Genomic DNA, 13,090 nt, shown 5'->3' on the forward strand with positions numbered 1-13,090 from the left:
CATATCAAGTGACATTATAAGCTTAAGTGGTATTCTTCATTTTCTATCTAACTTCTCTGTTAGGGGGAAAAAAAAAGAAAGAAAAAAAAAAGGAAAAATTGTTGCTGGCATATAGTAGACCTTCAAATCTCTTTTGGATTCCTTTTCCACATACTGCAACAGTGAGCTATTTTCCGTCCTCCCACTCTCACCCAGAAGCAAAGTCTGCTTGTCACTTAGATAGCTGCTCATGAGAGAGATAAGTAGTAACAAGTTGTTGATTTCAATATTTAATTTATTGCCAAGTAGAAGCAATAAGCAAAATTCTATTTGACTATGAGCAGTCCGCAGATTAAATACCACCACAAACAAGCCTGTACCCTTTAAGTGTAACTTAACCACACCTTACAGCTCTTTTGCTTTACGCCGCAAGCCTTTACATAATGAATGTCTAATGAAGCTGCAATTTCTTTACACTGGCCTGGACATCTAGATCATTTGACATAATACAGTTGAACTGTTTCTTGTTTGCTAAATCTACAGTTGTTTATTATTAGCAATTTTGTAGTATACTTGGTGACACAGCATGACCAAGGCTAATCAATTTGGCTTTTCTCTTTCACACACCATTTTTTGGGCCTGAAGTCAGTACCCTCCTCTGATACATGGGTGAAAGGACTTTTCAGATCTCAAAGACTTGCAGAACATACCTAAGAATGTGGATGCAGGGCTTGGATGACACATACTATGTCTTTGAGAGGATTTATCAATCGTTATGCACCTCTTTCTGTCCAAAAGAGTCTATGAGGGAAGTGCAATGTCAGCTATCCACATAAATTGGGACTATTTATAACTAAAGGTAATTATTTTTGATAATTTCTTTCAAAGTTGTAGGTGTGTCTCAGCTATAACACAGCAAGAGATTATATTTTTAAACTATTAGTTTTCTTGTCCTTTCTGAAAGTTCTATCAGGTAATGGATATTATTTTTGATCTGAAATCAAGAATGACGTTTGAGAGTTCAAATGCTTCTCATTAGGTGTATTATTAAATACTAATTATACAGCTTAGTAATAAGCATGAAGCTCCTGAGCTACGGTTCCATTCAACACCCAGTGTTCCCTGTAGTTCACCAAAATGCATTAAAGAAAAAACATTTTTACTGCTACCTGGACTAAAGTTAAGATCCTTAATTTTATTTGCAAAATAAATCTATGACAAACCATGAATATGAGCAAATAAGTATTAAAAGTTTGCAGGTAGAAACACTCTGCAGATCTGACAAGAAGGCAGATTCAGGATTGTTAACGGTGTACAATTCTCAGTTTTGTTGTAAGAAAAACAAACAAACAAACAAAAAAACTGAGGTCCACACAATCTCTACAAGTTCTTCTCATTCCAGCAATAAATTCAGGAAGATAAAAATAGGGACAATGAGAAAACTGAAATGCAATATTGATGGAACATTGCCAGTAGCTCCTCTCCTTTAAGTTGTTCAAGCTCCCCTGTTGCTCACTGCTAGAATAAACTGCCTAGACAAGTTCGAATCCTTCAGGTGTTCTACAGGCCAAAGACAATATTTTAAGTATTGCTGCAAAAAAACACCAACTGTGTTATTAACTTACGATTTTATCATGAGTCTCAAGATTATTTTTTTCACACCCCAGTTTCCAGAGTCATGCAATGACAAGAAAAACTCACCTGTTATATTAAATGAAAAGGGCTGTTGGAGATGCAGCCAGCTAAATAATCAGGCTACCATGTTCCTTAACAGCTTTGGGTTATGAAAGGTATTAAAATTCACATCAATACAACGCATGATACAGATATCTAACCACAAGTAGACAAAAGAGATCTGCACTAAACAGTGTTCAACTCTCAGTCTCCTACAAAAATACAGATGGAAAAATGTTTTTTGGCCATTGCTGCTACTTGATCATTGCCAACAGCAAGGAATCTAGCAGGATTCTTAACTCATGAATACTTCACCAAATTTTCTGGTAGTTTTCCTCAAACTAGAACCACTATTTTCTTTCTTTTCTTTTGACTGAGCTTCTGCCAGACAACTTACTTTTGTGCATCAACCAGCCCTCAAAAATATAGTGACAGACTGCTCAGACCATCTCAAAAAAAACCTCATGTTGATAGGATTCTGACAGCAACAAGCCTGTAGCTCTCTATTCCTGATGGATTTTTGATGCCAGAAGAGTTCCCCTAAGGAAGAAGAACTTCTTTAAACTCCCTGGGGGAATGTTTTGCAGGAAAGGAACATTTAAAGTCAGATTTGTCCACTGAATCAACAGTTAAAAAGTCTGTTCGAACACTGTAAGAAACACATGAAGTACAGCGCAGCCAAGTAACTTTACTTTATAAATCATATCGTTTTCATTTCCTGAATTCATAACCACAGTGATGCAATAATGGAAACTTTTCTGTGTTTATAAGTTAGATGACCCACAATCGTTCCCTACAGTAAGCACTAGTAATTTCTGACTATTCAAATAATTGTTATATTCTATTGCTGTGATTTGCTTAATATTGCAAGCCAGTTTTCTATTTAACAAACTGTATTACATTGGCAACAAGATTTCTTACCTTAGCCAATGGTATTGGATGTGATTAATTTCTAACATTCTTTTGGAAGTCAAAATAAACATCTACTCAATTTTCTTTGTTTGCCATCTCAACATCCTAAGCAGGCTGGCCTTCACACAAATTCATGTTGGTTGTCCCTAATTAACTTTTTCCTTTTAAAATGTTTGAATTACATCCAGTTAGATTCTTTCCCTTGAAATTCCCTTTCATCTAACACTAATCCTCAATTGCTATATTTCATTTAAATGACAATATCACATTATATTTTAAATTAAACTTTCAATTAAAATAGGCTGTTCAGACATATAATAAAAGTCCTTGATGTGGCAAATAAAGACAGGAAAAATGAGTATATCCTTTACAATACTCTGTATATAAAGTACTGTGTGATAGGATAAGATCTTAAGACACTGCCACATCTGATCAAGAAAGTTAATATGTAAGGTTGTAGAATATTTAGAGCGATTGCTTTGGGATATTATTTTGTGATCCTTTTCTTCTTCTTAAGTTACTCTAGTCAATATTGTTGTTCTGGTTAGATGTAGAACATAATTTGCTCTCTCAGCTTCTGCTATAGACGCTTCACCTATGTAATTACCAGAACTGCTGAAAAGATACCTGGCAGATTTTCTCAAAGACAGCTCCTTGGAAGGAAAGTAAACCTGTGCATTTCTATAATAATACACAAACTAGCTGTGCAAGGCTGGATCCTATTCTGCACACTGCTAATATTTACGCATCCGCTTCACACCTTCAATGTAGTAGCTGCTTTCCAGACACTTGAGAAGGGCAGCCTGTATCTGTCAGATGACAGATCAAACTAGATGTGCCATTTAAGCAAAATAACCACAGAATGGCTTCCTGGAAGTAACAACCATGTTACAAGGCTCAGCGAATGAGATGCAATGAAGTTCTGTCTATACAATCTGCTTCATCCATTTCTTTTCATAATTAACTGTAATCTTTGCATCCTATGTCTCATACTTAATTTGTTTAATTGGCTGATGTCTAGGATGGCCTCCAGCTGTCTAGACCATTGAACTAAGAATGTAATCCTTCACTAGCTCAAAGCATGCTGCCCAAATTTTTGGTCCCGAAGCTTTATATGAGCAGTTATTCGCATTGCTGTCTAAGTTTGTCTTTAATGTATATCCTGTTCTACTTGTTTTAATTGCCTACCTTTTATTCTATCCAAGAATTATCTGACTACTATATTTACCATAAATATACATCTGTTTTGCCAACAATTACATTTTTTTTTGTGTGTGTGTATCTTCTTTTATTTCACTTACAAGGCATATTTTATGTCCTTCCATGATATTAATTATATCATTGTGTACATTTGCTTTAGTACAATGAAATATACACACCTTCCTTCCTCTCTCGCATCATATTTTTTGCTTACTATGTGTGTATGACTCCATGGTATAAGAGTAGAAAACTTCTGCATGTTTCATCTTAACTTTTCCATGCACTGTCACGGCTGGACATTTTACAATGTGTATGTTTACTTTTTAGAGTCAGTTCTCTGTTGCATGAACATAAATAAACATTTAACCTAGATGTCTAAGAACTTGGTAGTTTTGTAACACCCATTATCATACATGTTGACTTTCTCTGTCAAAACACACCTTTTTACCATAGTTCCTAAAAAACTTCATATATTTTCCCACCTTCTAACACATAAAATGGACTTGGACTGTGTACTTGTGGCTTGGGGTATATAATCCAACATTCTCACGGCCTCATTTCACAATTTACATCAACCAATAGTTACTTTGAAATGCCAATCCCTGAACACTTAAAAAAGATTCTGTGATAAGGATCTAAGGCAAATTAGTTGTCTCCCTCCCTCCTTTTCCCTCTCTCTCTCTCCAGCTGAAAAGAGACTTCATCTGTCTGACTCTATCCCCCAAGTAATTTGGCAGAGGAGACATGTCTCCAACATATTAAACCTCTGAGTTTCATGAAAATGAACGAGTGTGCAGAGGATCGTAATCCCATTAATGGACCCACGCTCTAAAAGAATGCAGCCCAGATCCAATCCTCATTAGTAACTGGAGAACCCACAGAGGAATGTAACAGTGTACACGCTTTAGCTACGGAAAAGCCTCAGATAATCCTCAGATCAACTGTAAGACTCAACTCCATTAGAAGTCCGTACCTTATGGAACACTTCCTTCCAGAGTCTGTCTCATCTTCTCAATGTTAATGTAGCATCTGAGGATTGCTCATCACCTTTTTTATTTCCATCCTTTCTGTCTGCCTATCTATACTGTTGAACAATTCGAAAGTTTATTTTCTATGATTTGTGTATCCATGAAGCCAGTTACCCTTCTGTATGTCTCTCCTTCCATCACTAAGCAGTAAAACCTCAATCAAGTTTATAATCAGTTTTCTTTCTGCTTGTTTTATCCTTTTGATGATATCTGCCAGATCTCTTTATATCCTTCTCCCCCAAACTCCCCACAAGTTCAGACTTCTGTTTTATCTACATTTTCATACTTCCCAATTACATTTACCAGATTTAAAATCTATCTGTACATGTCCCAGAGAGCCCATCATTTTTTTCTTCCAGATTATTCTTTCTATTTGATCCTTCCCACTCTTCCGTTATCTCCATATATTGTCAACATCTTTTGGACAGCCTGTAAAGGGATTACTCACTTTCATGACATTGTTATTTCTACTTACTTAAAAGTACAAGCTTACCACATGTTAATTGTGCAATCCTCCTCCCTTCAGTTTTAGTCATCTCTTTCTTCTTTCTTGGGCCTCTGCGTAGAGTTATTTCCTCTTTACATTTCACATGTTCTCCTTACTAACTTTTTCAGCTAAAAATTCAGACACTACCAGTAAATAAAACTAACAAGACATGTCCCATTCCTGTTAAGAAAAAAAAGCTCAACCTCAATCCAATACTGTATCCAAGATACAAATTATTCTAGTGAGGTGAATGGGGTGACGAGGTATTTTAAAAAATAGTGTCTACAAATATCCAGGCTCAAATAATGAAGGCAGAGGTGTAAATCTGAGCAAATTTCTGAACACAATCAACTGAAATCCATAAGAAAACCTAAATCATTTACACTCAGTCAATAGTAACATCTGAGTATAAATATAGGAAAAGAAGCCCTCAAGTTTTATGTTATCCTCATACATAATTATCCTCAAATTTCTAGAAGTTTACCACTTACTTTCAGAGTCAATCTTTATGAAGTCAGTTTAAAAAATAAACTGCACAAACAAACACACACAGAATAAACAAACAAAACCAAAATGTCTCCTATCAACACAAAGAAGACAGGAGATGAAGTAGTGGCATGCAAAACACTAAGTCTCTAACCTTCTATAAAAACATACATTTGATCAAAACTGCAAAGGTATTTGAATTGTAAAGGATGTGATGAGAAGAAAAACTGGAAAAATGTTCAAAGTCCCACCACAGCAGTATTGGTAAAGTAGTCAACAAAATATGGACTACAAAACTCAATGTGATTTTTTAATATATTTTTGTAATAATTAGGAATATAGAAAAATAACTGAAAGTAGCGGAGAACCACAGTATTTATCTCAGACTATAGTGAATAATCATTTAAATTAAAACATTGCAAGAAGAAGATTTACCAACATCATACTAGAAAACAGGACTATATTCAATACCAGTTCTGTTCACAGAATTTGATGTGTCTACAAAAGCACAGCCCTTTATAAGAATAATTTCTTCCATAAGGAATACTGGGTTTTCAAATCTGAAGTTGCAAAGTGAAACTACAACTGTACTCCTAATTTCTCTCTAAAAAATAAGCCATTTAATACATGACAAATATGAAATTTGTTGCCTGATTCTAGAAGAAAACAAAACAAAACAAAACAAAACAAAAACAAATGGTGGGATCAATGTATGTGGAGATTACTTATGTGAGCAACAAGTATAAAACCTGAGATCCCTCATCTGCAGCTCTATGAGGGCACTTAAGCAAGAATGGAGCAAAGAGCCCTGTATGTTAACACAGCTGGCAGTGAGATGTCAAGTTCCCATGGTTTAAAGGGAACCAACTGGGAATACAGTGAAGGAAGGAAGCTGCAGATAAATAAGCATAAATAAGAGTGTTCAGACATTGAAAGAGCTTGCCTGCCTATAATATCAATCAAAAGCAGTTTCAGGACATAAAACATGGCTGGCATGCAAGTCCTTGTAGCTCTGAATATTGCTACCATACTTTGAATTTCCTTTGAATTAGGGGGTGACTCCCAGTGGCTGCTGTTCAAGATTCAAAGCTTTATTTAGTTTAGATAATTTTCATGTATTTTTTAAGGCATCTGAAGTCCCCCAAGGAAAAATTGCCAAGTATACTAGTCAGTTCATCATCTGGGCTCTCTACCATATGGAAATACAGATAGAATCTAAATGGGTAACTGACTTTCTCCAGATGCTTTTGGAGTTAGTCTTGAATGGTAACAAACTATTACTGATTATCATGGTGAAAATAATGGGCAGAAATAAACTAGAAAGAAGAAAAACTTATGCCATCAATACCAGCACTAATAGAAAAGACAAATACTTCAGAATTGTGCATGTTTTCAGGAGCTGCGGAGTACTACATACCTGTATTTTTAGGCATCTAATGGGTATTTTCCAATTGAACAACCTGGCAATTACTTTAGACCTTTGTACATTTTCCTTAAATTTCTACACACTTGGACCCAATGCAGAACTCTCTTTCTCCTCAAGCCAATTTCAATTTAAAGCTACAGAAGAAAACGGTTGCCAAATATCAAACAAGAAGAAAATGATCTGCAGTAATTATTATTAGAATTACTCTAGTGCAGCTCAAGAAAACTAACTGCTATCAGTTTTGGTTGTTTCTGAAGAGCTGTAAGTAGCTAGGAAAACACTACAATGCATTTATTATGAACAGAAAGAACATAAACATCACTCTTCAGTCTTCATAGGGGACTGTTTTGCAAAGTGTCTTTCTGTGGCTCTAAAGTGGACAAGAGAATTAGACAATGCCCCTCCATCTGCTAAAACTGTATCTTGTTTGAAAAATATGCACGTCACAATAACTCAAGTTGGTGGGCGTAGATTTTTTTCTACAGACAGATAATGTCTATATGGACATCATGAGAAGCTGGCATTTAGATCTAAATCCTAAATTCTATGACATATGTTTTTATTTTGAGTTTTTCCCCCTCCTTGACTCAAAGCACTGGCAACAGAAACTGCATCAACAGATTTTTGGCATAGCCATGACAGATCCCACATTACAATGAAAAAAAATCCCCCAAAAACCGTGTGTGACATTTTCTTTTTGAGACCAATAAAAGTCCAGTGTGTCAAAGATACGACATCTCAGATTTTCAGTATTACTGAATTGAATGCATTAAAAACCTCAAAGTCTTGAAAGGTCTAGTAAGATTACAGACCAAAGATTTAAGATTCAGTGGGATCATCAGATTGTCTGATTTCACAATGTGCACAACATACTTGTAACTGGTAAATCATGGACCACATCCTCCTAGGATTCAGAAAACTGACGGTAGAAGATACGTGCAACACTTCTATTTCTCAGAGGTACAATCGGATACTATCCAAAAGTAAGTGTTAGGCATAGGAAGGCTGGAAGAGAAACAGCAGGGAGAACGGAAGCAAAGTAATTTAACATACTTTCAGTAACGTTAGCATTTCATGTCAGCTTATTGTACAAACACACACACAGCCATATTTTAGGTTGCCATGGTAACGGGCACCAGATTAAGAAATTTTCACCAGATTTAGTTTTTTGTTTGAAAAAAAAAAAAATCATGACTGTCACGAATTCCCTGGTGTACTCTCTATATCACATAAACAGAAAGCCAGGTCAGAAAACGTGTTTAAAGTTTGGGCTGTGTATATTTGTATATGAATAATCCAAATCTTTATCCCAAAGTACTTTGCCTGACCCTTAAAAATTGCTGTTTAGTTTCACAAACAAACTGCTATTGTTTCATAAGTGTAGAAAAGAAAGATATGAGCACATAGGGGCCTCTTTCAGAGCACATTCATCACCTAGAAAACCTTCCTAGTGCTGTAAGAAAAATGGACCAGGACAAAAGGCATAGCTGAGAAAAGCATTCTGCATGTATGTGGTTCCCCTCCATGAACCAAAGTGATGGCTTTTATCAGCAGTCAACTGTTGACTATGAGCATGTCAGTAAAAGAAAAGAAGTAAAGGTGCCTAGGCCAACGTTCTCTACAAGCATACAATTGCTTCACTGCAGTGTTTCTCAAACTTTGTGAAAGTGCACGGCTTTTTAGCTCATTAGATCACACCTGAGGAGCCATATACAAGGGATGACTTCCAGGGTCACAACATTAAAGACAGACATGAACAGAAGTGTTTTTCACACCACCCTAACTTCCATATTTAAAATGCCAAGAGAAAAATAGTCATTTTGGTTATGTTCTATGTTTTTTTTGTTCTTTCTTTTTTTTTTTTTTTTAACAATACCATAAAACATTTTTAAAGCCTTTTCTAACACTCTACAGGCAATTTTGAGCCCTTTTATGTTCCCATCAGGAGCAAAAGCATCGTCTAGGAGTGTTTGCACTGCGCTAGCTGATATGTCAATGTCTAGAGAACCTAACACTACTCAGAAATTTTTCTCTGTGAAAAGATACCCCAAACAAGCACTTAACTTACCTATCTTTGCCTTATTTACTCATTTCAGATAATTCAAAATTCCTGGAACATCTCACTTCCAAAAAAGAACTGAAAACAACGTTTGTACTTATGCATTACTATAACCTCAAGTTTTGTAGTTAAAACTTATAGAAGTGCTGTAATAACTATATTGTCAATTGTCCAGCACGAAATTCTTTACTTTGTTTTGTCAGTATTATTACTTTTTTAATTAATTCATTCAAAGACAGTTCTGGACAGTTTTTTGTTTTTTTTTTTTTCATGTAATTGAAAAGGGAAGCACTATGATACAAAGACACTGGAAGACAGGCAATCTTATTTACAAACACTGATAATTAGATTTTAATAGTGCTGACTAATCTAGTTAGATACCTTTCATTTATTTGCATGTTCCAGTCTTACTTTACATATGGTATAAGGGTAATAAACTTAAGTCAGCATACAGACAGGTTAAGTGGATACACAAATGAATATCCATGCAATGGCAAGATCAGTTCAGGGGTGTAAGAAATATGTGACCAAACATAATCATATTTCCAGCATGCCTAACAAAGTGTCTATCATGATAAAGGATAAAAAAACTTACCTTAACAAAACTAATTCTTCAAAATGATAACTAGTAATAAAAAACTGTTCGGAAAAACTTTGTACTTAAGGAAAAGAGACTGAAGATTTACTCTCAATACTATATTACCAAACGTTTAAAAACCCAAACCAGTAACAGTGCATGTAATTTGAGCAAGATCTGTACAAGTTGTACCTTAAAGTATTTTCATGCTGTATAAAGTAATTCTAGAAATAGCTGAGAGAAGGTCCTTGTTTCTTTACCATGCTCTCTAGATCCAATTTATTCAGTTTGCAATCATGAGCTTAAATTCCAAGGATTCATTCTCTATGCTATGTCATGAAAAACTGAAGCTGAAAATTCAGTCTGAGCATTACTCTAACAGCAGCTGCGGTTACTTCAATTCAAAAAGGTAAAGAAGGAGACATTAAGTTTAAGGTAACAGGAATTCCAACTGAGGCTGGAATTTAACAGCTTCAGTATTATTTTTTCTTGCTATCCATCAGTCATATTCCCTAAGATCTGTGGCAATCTTTGTCAAGTGACTGACCTTTGGTAGTACAAATGTCAAAATGGAAGTCAGATTTGTGTTGATCCTGTACAGTTAACAGGAGAAGCAAACAAAGAAAAGCTGTGTATTTTATCACAGGGGCAAGCAGATGCAACACTGAGTACATATATGGAATAGATTTGTTGAGTAAGGTGACATTTTTACATAGTCACTTTTCAAAGTAGAACTACATTTTAAGGGCTTTTGCATATGTTTTACCTAGAGACCTCTGTGATGAAGTGCCAATATCAACTTCCCTTTCTCTTTAGTTGCCAGTTTTATTTGATTTCTGTCTTTAGATATGTGCCAACCAGTTTCAGCTTGTTTAACAACATTTTTTTTAAATCAGCTGCCTTTCTGGAATGTTGAACTGATGCATGTGTGGGTGTGTTTTAATACATGCAAAAAATACATTAAAGCAATATAAAGGGTCTGGTTTAAGCCTATAAAAGCAAAGACATTAAGCAATAAGGCAAAATACTGAAGCAGACACCTCTTCCCATATCGTACCTTAGAAAAACAACTGCCTAACTTGCAGACAAAGTGTTAGGTGGAAGTGTTAGTGTTCATTTAACGCACAGGGTTTATATGGTCACACTGTAAAACTAATAGAATATCATGTGCCACATTATTCTTTAATAGAAGAAGTTATGTTTGAAAAATATGTCATCTTCAAATATCATTATATATAATAAAATTATGTAATGCAAAATATTTGATGACTGCTAGTCTGAAGTTCTTTCCAGCTACCCTATTTAGTAATATGTTAATGACATGAGCGTAATCGAGCAAAAGAATAAGACCAGTACGTCAGATTTGGATATACTAATCAGGGAACCAAAGCTGCATACTCATCTGGGGAAGCACTACGATTTCTCATTTCTTGACAAAGTGGGCTTCAGGCACAAAAGCTTGCCTGTTTGTTTCAGTGCTAGACCTCTATGTTACCCTAACAAGCAATTAGACATCCCTTAGGAAATTTCATTTGTGTTATCTGACCACTGTATTATATAGTATCTTTAAATAAATAAATAAATGAAAATAATTTAAAAAAGAAATCAAGAAAGCAAGCCATAGGATGGGAATAGTTGGTGGGCCCTTAAATAAACCTAACAATAGACATAGTTCTGCAACAGCATACCCTGCCACCTAACTACCTAAAAGCGGTGTTCATGCTAACTTTAAATTATTGTACTTAGCTCAGCATCAAAAATTCTGGGAATTCCTGAATTGTGGAGCTCCCAGCTCAGCTATTGTTTCACAGCTACTTCTGTAGGTCCCACAGCAATAAACCATGGAGGTTCATATAACACTAAACAACAAATTTTACAATGTTGCTTCTAAAGACATGCTAGTTTCCAAGCAGGCCTCTTTTGCTTATTTGGATTACTTTTTGATAACTGATAAAATACCAAACTGATGTAAGACTCATCAGGAGAGAACGAAAGAGAAGAGTTAATGGAAAGTTTTGGGGAAATACTTTTAAGATTTTACAGCTGTAACAGTCACTTCAGGACAACTGAATGATCAACATCACTTCTAGAAAGAGCAGCTCTTTGTCTAACTCCTATCATTTGTTTGGGTGTGACTTCTAATCTGCTACCACAGTAGCAAGCTCTTTTGCAAAAATAAGTACAAATACACTCACTGAGTGTTTAACTGCTCCTAATATAAAGGGAATGATGCTAAAGAAACGTATTCTTTTCTCTGAGGTCTCATTGTGCCACATCTCTGCTATCTGAATATTTTCTCTGAAGTATGGTCAGATGCTTCTGATCTTCTCTAATGACTTTGATTTGCACATTTTTTCCAATATCTCTTCTGTAGCAACTGTCTGAAAGAATCAATGCAAATTCTTTTGTTGCTTTAAGGGAATTGCCCCAGTTTTCACAGGAAAAGTAAAAAAAAAAAACAAAACACCTGCCTAGTCTGGACTTTTGGACAATCACCACTGATTGATTACACCTGCTTAAACTGTTTTAATGATTTTCTGTGGGGAGAGGAGGAGGGTCCTGCTATTTTTAATAACTTTTCCATTATGTGAAAGGAATTAATTTATTTTAATTAAACTCTTTCAGTAAGTAGGGTGTATCTTGCAAAGACAGTTTAAGAGTCCTCCAACTCAGTAATTCTGCTTGCCTCTGCTTGCCTCACTAGAAGAGTGAATATGAGGGGAAATAAATGATTAAGCTTGTCTAAACCTGATCGAAGACACACGGACAAAATGAAGTGGTAGTCCATGGACTGTTTTGTTGTTTGTTTGTTTGTTTTCACTGGAAGGCCGAAGGGGATGCAAAACAACTAGTAGTTGGTCCAAATTGGCTAGCCATGTTTACACACCTTCATTTCTGTAAGAAACAGAAAATTCCCCCAAACAATCCTTAGTAATTGTAGACACTGAACTAGCAAGTTGAAAAGATAATATGCCAACAAATGAAGTGTTAATCATAAAAAAGTTGTTTACTCTGGCCTGTTAAGAGTAGCAAAGCTCTCTGGACTGCTATTTTTAAACACCTGAGCACTCAAAACCTCATAGTGCAGCTTAAAAATAAGAGAAATTCCTGTAATGTTACACACCCATTCAGATTCCTTGTATTCTTAGTTGCTGCTTGCCTTTACTGATCTGGGGTTCATTTTTTGCAGGCCAGTTTAAATGTTTTTGGCAAACTGCAGTATTTGATGAGTGTGGATGCACATGCCACAGCTTTGGCATAG

At 35.5% G+C, this 13,090-nt stretch overlaps 1 protein-coding gene across 11 annotated transcripts in view; it reads right to left on the reverse strand.

Annotated features, from left to right (window-relative positions):
* Window positions 1–13,090, reverse strand: part of ARL15 (ADP ribosylation factor like GTPase 15) — a 216,914-nt gene that overhangs the window by 37,289 nt on the left and 166,535 nt on the right. The window contains exon 5 of one of the 11 annotated variants that reach the window (XM_048050392.2): window positions 1–13,090. This exon is cut by the window's right edge and continues 74,283 nt beyond it. The exons of the other annotated variants lie outside the window; for them this stretch is intronic. The gene's annotated coding sequence lies outside the window, so the exon portion shown is untranslated. 11 annotated transcript variants of the gene reach the window in all.

The sequence above is a fragment of the Anser cygnoides genome, chromosome Z, assembly GCF_040182565.1.
Source record: "Anser cygnoides isolate HZ-2024a breed goose chromosome Z, Taihu_goose_T2T_genome, whole genome shotgun sequence".
Classification (NCBI taxonomy): domain Eukaryota; kingdom Metazoa; phylum Chordata; class Aves; order Anseriformes; family Anatidae; genus Anser; species Anser cygnoides.